This window comes from Lycium ferocissimum, unplaced genomic scaffold (assembly GCF_029784015.1).
Source record: "Lycium ferocissimum isolate CSIRO_LF1 unplaced genomic scaffold, AGI_CSIRO_Lferr_CH_V1 ctg97, whole genome shotgun sequence".
NCBI classification, from domain to species: domain Eukaryota; kingdom Viridiplantae; phylum Streptophyta; class Magnoliopsida; order Solanales; family Solanaceae; genus Lycium; species Lycium ferocissimum.
Window position 1 is genome coordinate 327,732 of NW_026727848.1, and position 8,893 is coordinate 336,624.

At 35.2% G+C, this 8,893-nt stretch overlaps 1 long non-coding RNA gene across 1 annotated transcript; it reads right to left on the reverse strand.

Annotated features, from left to right (window-relative positions):
- Positions 1-3,283: 3,283 nt before the first annotated feature.
- On the reverse strand, positions 3,284-8,548 carry LOC132046172 (uncharacterized). Its single transcript, XR_009412640.1, has 2 exons — positions 8,070-8,548; positions 3,284-3,629 (listed from the first exon to the last, which is right to left on the reverse strand). It is a non-coding gene; the product is annotated as an uncharacterized LOC132046172 (long non-coding RNA).
- Between the last annotated feature and the right edge of the window lie 345 nt (positions 8,549-8,893).

Consider the following 8,893-nt stretch of genomic DNA (forward strand, 5'->3'; position numbering starts at 1 on the left):
GTCCCGACCGATTGATGCGTAGTGCTATTTAGAGCTTACGGACTGGGTCGGTATACGGGTATTGTGTTTGGCCTTGCGGGACTGCTTCGACTAGTTGTCTTTCTTGATTGTGGCCTTGTCGGCCTAGTTATGCATATATGTGTTGTTGGGCCTTTTCTGCTTGCAGGTTGTTATTATATACTTCTTACTATTGTTATTCAGCGGCCTCGTCGGCCTATGGTTCACGTTACAGAGTTTAGATATCACAGTTGGTTCGCTCGGCCCTTCGGGTGCCGGGTGCCGGCCACACCCCCAAGGGTTGGGGTGTGACAGATATATTCGTTATATACTAAGTTTCACTTTTTAATATACCTACGCAATATATTCAAGATGTGGACGATCAACGAACTCGGCCCCGATCATGAGAGCCGTCATCGAATTACGGGGTAAATTTTGGTGTAAAGCAGTTAGGGGAGTACAAAAAGGTAGAGCGTACGGTTTAGGCCCAAGGAACAACTTAAGTCGCCTTCGGACAAGATTGCGAGGTGAAGGGTCTTCTCGACAAGCCGAGAGAGTTGATGGTGTTCAGGTCGCAGCTATGGCGTAGCAGATCGAAGAACTTAATCGAAAATTAGCTGAGACCGAGGCAAAAAGAGTTGAGGAAAGTCAATTGATGAAAGCGACCCTTGAATCGCTCAAGGTACAAGTTAAAAACTACATTGCATGTGGACTATTTGGTGTGCCCCCTTCTTCCTCCCCTCCGACCCAGAAGATGATGATGCAGATGATGATGACCGTGATTACGTAGCCCGAACACCGAATGATCAGTTGTAGTAGTTTGGATTTCATAATGAACTTATGTTTTAAGCTTTATAGACTTATGTTAAAACTATGTGGAACTAGTTAATCGTACTTTTGATTGGACATTTGAATATTTTGAACTTTGAAGGTCTATTTAGATCGTATTTGATGTGTTTAGATAGTGTTTGATGTGTTTGATTGTTACTTAGGGTTATTTATGTGTTGTAGCTCTTTTAGAATTGGTTTGGAGAACCAAAACCTAACTTGAAACCAATACCTAACTGAAGAAAAGCTAAAAGGCAGTAACATCCTAAGAATCCTAAACCCAATCAAAGAAAACCCTAAAGAGTCCTAAACATAATAAAGAAAAGTTATGCGTATAGACGGCAGCTTTTGTTTATATATTATGTATATTATTTATAAATATAATTAAACAATAATCTGAGAAAAATAGTAAATGACAATTTTGTCTATTGTAGAGTCTTTTAACGAAGGACAAAAGTTCAATCAACATTTCTAAGACCCTTCGTGCTTTTAATATAGTATATATATAAATAATTCTCTTAACTACTCAGTGAATCTTTGTTAATCAGATAAAAACATAAATAATCTTCATTGGTTATGTAAGTGTACGAATTAGCTTTTGGATTAACCTAAATATATATTTTTTATTATAGAAAAGAGTGATAACATCTAAATTCATTATTAGGATGTTGATAATTTTGCATATAAGTTCACTAGTTTAATACTAATTGTGATATAAATTGATTTTTAACTTATGAGAGGATTCTCAATAACTTAAAGCTTTTAAAAGGAAAAAATAAGACTTATTAGTACTAATTTTCCCCTTTTCCTTCTCCTAATAGAAAACGTTTAGTCTACTGCTTCTTTAAAAGGAAGGATTTTGTACCTAAGAAAAAAAAAGGTTTAGGAAGGAAATAAAGAAATTAAATTACTTCAGCGGCCAGCCTTCAGCAATCAACAATGGAGAAGAAGATGAATTTTAGAGGAAGAACTCTATCAATTCCTCAAGAAATAATCTTTGAAATATTCTCATGGTTTCCTGCTAAGTCTTTATTGCGTTTCAAGTGTGTTAATTTTTTCCGTAATTCTCTTGTATTCAAATAGAATTTTGTGAATATCCATAATTGTCGTTCTATAACCTGTTCTGGTGGATCAAAATTCTTTCTGTGCCAAATGGAAAATATTTTTTACACATCTGAGCAAAAAGAAGATGGAAAAGACTGCCTATTTTCTTCAAACTGAGAGATTTGATAAAATCTTCCAAAGTGCCCCTGCATCAACTTGGTTGGATTGCATTAATGCTTTATTTTGCATTTGGCAATCATTATCTGCAGAACGTGTTGCAATTTGCAATCCTAGTACAAGAGAAGTAAGATTTCTATCCAGCCTAAATGAAGAATTTTGTCCGCATAACTATTCATTAGGTTTTGAGCCAGAAGAAAAGAAGTACAAAGTTCTTGCAACAACAAATCATGTTCGATAAGCGTACATAAAACACTGGGTTTTAACTTTAGGTATAGACAAATCATTGAGAGAGACTCAAAGCATTTCCCCTTCTACTTTGTGTTTTAAGCCTGGTGTTTGCATTAGAGGAGTTATCTATTAGTTTGTTAGCGATTCCAAATGTGCTATAGCTATAGTTGCATTTGATGTTACATATGAAAATTTTGAAATTATGGCATTGTGGAAATGTGGAATGCACCTCTGCGTGTGTTAAGTTATTTAATAGAGGTGAAGGGGGAATTAGCAGTCATAGATTACAGGAAAGAGGGAAGTGGATACTTCGACTTGTGGCTTTTAGAGCAGACTCCAAAAAGAAAATGGGAGAGACATATCATTCACTTTCCTCCAATATGGATACATAGATTTGAATCATCCTGCACAGCTCGTGATGGGGACATTGTATTCATCCTGAACTTAAAGTCAGGTACTTCATGTGTCCATCCAAGGAATTTATAGTTATGTTGAAAGTCTTTGTTTTCTTTAGATAACTTTGTTCAAACTGGAAGGGAATCTTGAGTGCTTGTATGTCCTTCCGCTTGGATTTGGATAATATTTAGCCCATAAGATCGTACCATTGGTGTTAACGTCTCAAAATATACAAAGGATTATGTTGAGTTGTTCCCTAGCATGATATGTTCTATAGCACGAACAACCATATCAGTGTAATTTAGTAACCTAATCTTAGCTTTGAGTATATCTTTGTCTTGGTATATAAATGTCTCAGAGACTTCAATTGAAGCCTATTATATATATGCAGAGATTTCAGATCCATCGCCTTAAAGATGGGGGAAGCAAAGATTTCATATATCAACTTGTTTGGCTCCACTTAACTGATACAATAGTTTGACTACTATATAGCCAAGTGCTTGTGATTGAAAGCTAACAACTAGAAATGATAAAAGAATTTTTTCTGACTCAATAGGCTTCACATGATTGATATCAAAAACTAGATCAGTTTCAAAAGTTAGTCATGAGCTAAGGAGGGAACATCAAGTCTATTAATTACCCAGAAAAGGAATTCTGAAAAGTGCAATACATCTGTCAAAGAAGTGATTAACACCATAATGTATCTCAGTAGTATAGTATTCACGCCACTGTACATATTATGTACAAAAATTAAACCGTTCACAAAAATACTACAACTATTTCAACCACTATGATCTGAAACAGCCAAAGTTCACATTTCTATACATGCAATGCAACTAACTGTAAGATGGAAACCAACCAGATCTTTGAATTGCACCTGACATTTTCTAAACCTTTCTCTGTTCTCATCACGCAAATGCTCTGTATGGTTCACACCACTAAAGGAAGGCTTTCGCCTTTCGACCTACTGAAATAAGTGGAAACACGAATAAACAATCAAATATTACACATAACAATACAATCCAATTTCCATGAACTCACATCATCGATACTTCTTGGAAATTGTTTTCTCCATCTAGAATTACAAATCCGATCATCTTGTTTGAGTATTTCATGTGGCATGTCCACAAACAGTGGAAACATCCTCTCCATACTATTTCGTGAGCGTCTAAGTAAAACTAAAAAAGCAGGGATATACTGCAACAGACTACGACATGTGTATTGAATAAAAAGAAAGCTTGACGGTGTAGTGTAATTATGGGTATGTTCGGTATTTTTAAATTTTTTCATGTTCGTTTGATCAAAATTTTTGGAAAACGTTTTCTTTTGGAAAACATTTTTCTCAAAATTGGGAAAATGACTTCCCTAATAAAAATAGGGAAAACAAGTTAGCGAGTTCATTCAAATAACCACCCCATACACCAACTCACTCACTCCCACCCCACCCACCACCCCTCGCGCACCCCCCCCCAAAAAAAATTATTTTTTTTGAAAAAAAAGGTTTTGACTTTTTTTTTTTTGCCTCCCCCCCAAGCAGCACCCTGCCCACCCCCCACCCCCCAAAAAAATTATTTTTTTTGGAAAAAAAGGTTATGACTTTTTTTTTTTGCACCCCACCCCCGCACCCCCACCCCCACGCCTCCACCCCCCACAAAAAAAATTATTTTTTTTGAAAAAAAAGGTTTTGACTTTTTTTTTTTTTGCACCCCACCCCACCACCCTACCCGGCCCACCCCCCGCCCCCCAACAAAAAAATTATTTTTTTTGAAAAAAAAGGTTTTGACTTTTTTTTTGCACCCCGCACCCCCTACCCCCCACCCAAAATATTTTTTTTGAAAAAAAAGTTTTGACATTTGGTGGTGCGTGGTGAAAAGTTTTTTTTTTTTTTTTTTTTTTGGATAGGGGGTGTCTGGGGGTGTAGAAACCTGCAGAAGACAATAAAAAACTTCAAAAAAAATTGTTGGGGTTGGGGGGGGGGGGTGTTGGTGTGGTATGAGTTTCACGCAAGGGGGGTGATGGGGGATGTGGTCGTGTCGAAAATTCGAAAAAAAAAATTAAAAACAAAAAAAAAAATGTTGTGGGGGGAGGGTTGGTGGGGGGTAGGGTGCGGGGGAGGGGGTGGTGTATGGGTTACGGGAGTGGTTGGGGGTGGGGGGTGCAAAAAAAAAAAAATAGAAGGGGGTGGGGGCGTAAGGGAGGGGGAGGGGGTGGGGGCGTAGGGATGGGTGGGTGGGAGTGGGGTGTGGGTGGGGTGGGAGAGTATGGGGTTGGGTTGGGTTGGTGAGGGTTGGCGTTGGGGGTGCAAAAAATAAAAAATCAAAAGAAATTTTTTTTTTGGAAGGGGAGGGGAGGGGGGTGGGGCCGTAGGTGGGTGCGTGGGAGTGGGGTGGGGATATGTGGTTGGGTTGGAGTTGGTGAGGCTTGGATGAGTATTTTCCGGAAAACGTTTTCTATCAACCAAACGAAAATGAGAAAATAAGTAAGAAATTCACTTATTTTCCACTACTCAAACGAACATGAATTCACTTATTTTCTAGGAAAACATTTTCCTCCATACCAAACACACCCTATAAGACAAAATAATGACACTGATTACCTCACTTTACTATAAAATTCTACAAAAAGCTGCACTTCCTATCGACATGATTCTTAACCATCATGAAACTAGCAACGGATTGTATTCCATGAATAAAGTAATGAAAATTGGTGAAATTATACCTGATAATGAGTAATCAAAAAGAGAGAAAGTTTTGCAATTACTGTAGTTGCGAAGCTTATGTATCACAAACAAATCAAGTTTAGTCAATAACGATAACACCAAGTGGTCGAGGCCATCTTTCAGTTACCCCAATCAATAACGATAACACAACATCTCAATAAGATTACTTTACGTAGCTTGCACTCTAGATTGCCTTTTACTCTTTGTTGTTTTTTTTTTTTTCCCCTCAATTTGCACAAGTATATATATGGACATTTTTATTTAAAATTTTGGTCCATTCCCCTCCATACATTTCTGCTATCCTTTTTAAGTCCCACACATGCTAGTTCTTAATCAAGAATAGATATATACGCTTTAATATGACTCGGATAATTATTGTTATTCATGATACATACTACACCATCTTCACTTTGCCTCCAAATTCTCTCCTGTCCACTTACTTTTAGAGCATTTTGGTGTACCCAAAAAGATATAGATATATGGACTTGACAATATATCCTTCCCTTAGAAAACACTATGTGTATGTAGATCATATATATTATTAAAAGTGGGAAGCTCTTAAGTGAAAAGTTAGATTACCATAATGCCCATAAAAAGTTAAACGACCTTTTTACTCTTCAATCAAACACTATTCCTATTAGACTAATGTACAAAGTCGTAAAAACACTTCACAATAAATATCGTATTAAGTAGCATGCCCTTAATCAAACATTGCTCTATAATTAAATCTAATTCCTACACGACCTTAATTGTATAGTCATGCGTTTTTTTTTCCCATGAAAACTGAAAAGAATACAAATAGGTAAATGACCACTTAGAAGTTAAAACCCAAGAAAGTCTAGATACAGTGTATTAAGAGTTAAGACAAATTAAACTAATGTTATTTAGTGATGATGCTTAGAATTCTAAGTAAATGAGCGTACGTTTTGGGAGTCCAATTTAACGAAGGTAGCAAAAACAATTGGTTGCACTAAAATTATAAGAATCAGATGTAGTCACAACAATATTGAAGTGAACAATAATTAATGATGAACTCCATGATTCAAAACTTTACCCTTTTATTCTGTACACAGGTACTGATATACACCAAATATTTCTATGCAAGGTATGTCCTCTAAATCGTATATTACATCTCAAAGAATTTTGAAGGTCGACAGATATATGCTCAAACCCCATTTAAATTTTCCATCTTTAGTAGTTTAACATTTAATTATATTGCTATTTTCTTCCCTTTTTACCCATCTTTTGTTGGGTGTTTTTTTTTTAATGATTTCTGGTTATATTGTATCTTTGTGTTAAGGGTAAGAATTAATGAATATACTCAACACTACTTTCAAAATTTAATACGTAGTTTTTTAAATTCATGTAATCCTTTTCTTCCTTTTTTTAATTTTACCTTTTCTTTAGATTTCTTGATTCAATTTTTTTTTTTATTTTTTTTTAAAAATATTTGATTACTCTCGATGCTTTCATCAATAGAAACTAATGACTATGTTGTATTTTTGCGTTCAAGATAAAGAGCTTGTGATTTATGTCCTCCCTGTAAGTTTACTTTCCATCATATATTGCTATTAATTTTGTTGCAGAAGTGGAAAGATTTTCTTAAAATGCAACAAAATGTGAGGTTATCGAATTTGTTGATATAATCTGAGAATTTACATATGAGTCTAATTTAAGATCTATCGTAGTGAACCATGACAACTTATATTATTTTAGTTATGAGATTTTTAATGTTATCATAGTGTGAATACTGCATATTGTTTTGTGAAGTCTCCACACTCTCAATTACACTTTTTCTTTCACGTCTTATCAGTTCCACGTTACAGATGTCTTTGGCTTTTGGACAGGGAAAATCCTTTTTCTTTTATTTGGGATATAAAATGCGATTTTTTTTAATCAAAACAAAGAAATGTGATAAATAAGTGGATATTAAAGAAAAGGTGGGTACTTTTTTAAAATTTCTTTTTTTTTTTTTAGTTCGATATAAATAGTTAATTGAGATTGATATACTAAAGCAAAGCTCAACACTCTGGGCGGCCAAGAAGGAATTTGTGGAGGGCAAAAGACAGGAATAACAATAAACAAAAGAACTTTTACCATAAATTTCTATTATATGTCGTTGAAACATTAAAAGAAAAAAGCAAGAACATTGTTAAGTATTCGCTATGACAATCTTATTTACATAACAAATTTTAGGTGTTCAAACGATATCTAATCATTTTACGTTCAACAACTAAGTCGGTCGAATAGACTCACAATTAATCAATTTGAGCTTGTAGATCTCTCCCTTCAAATATAGTGTATCTCATCAAACATATTCCAATATTACTTGTATAATTTTAAAATGTTTGTACTATTATCATGGGATACACGTGCAACACAAGTGACGAGAATCCAGTATGGAATAAACGCAACCGCAGGCCTCATGTATCCTTTATAGGTTCATACTCAACAGTCCTAGAGATTAATTCAGAAGCACCACATGAATAACAACAAAAACAAAAAAGAGAGAAGAAATTATGTTGGGATCACATGTAGGTATAGCCGAAAAACAAAATCTTACTGATTACTAATTGAGAAGGAATAAGACGAATTGGTTCAGAACAAACACCAGATACCAATATATGTATTCACATCCCATGATTACTTAAGTTCATTTATGTGAGAATTAAATCACTAACCTGAAGAACCAATATAATGCTATAAGCCACAACCAGTCATGACCAAAAGGCAAGAAAATGAGGATCGAACTTATCCCATATCCTTCCTTCATCTTCAAGTCTTGTATACAATATATATAGATGGAACTACCCATCCCAGCTATTCACTTTGATTCCAATTCCTTAACTACATCAAACGTGAGAAATATAAACCTGGCTTTTCTTGTGTGCTATTAGCGGCAGAAACAGTTGAGAAAATCCAACAGAAGCTTCCAACATGTGACTTGATACGTTCTGATGGAAATCCAAAAGATTAATCAATTGTCAGTCAATTAAGCTGGAATAAAAACTTATGATTGTCTCAAAAGTAACAAGCTAAAGCTCATTTACATCATATGTAGTATTCCGGCATTCAGCTGGTGCAACTACTACAATCCATCATTCATTCAAACTCATGCTTATCTAAGACTTGAAACTATTATAGTCCATGGTTCATTCAAACTTGTGCTTATCTAAGACTTGAAACTAAGATGCAAGAGCCAAATTCCCTAGGACCAAAATGTGAAATGACCGATATACCCTCAGCTTAAATTTTAAGGACCAAAAACAGACATGCCGATCCTAGCTCCTCATTCATTGTTCTAATATAGTAGAATGTCTCAACCTTTAATTGCTTTGCCATCAAAATGTACTATCCTACGTCCTTTCTATTTTAGCTTCTAGTTCTACATCTGAGAATGGCATCGAAAGGAAAAGAAATATATTATATGAGTATAAGCTATTAGGTCCCTGCTAATTTCAGACCTTTTGACCTTGGCATAACTAATTTCACTTTCTTTGA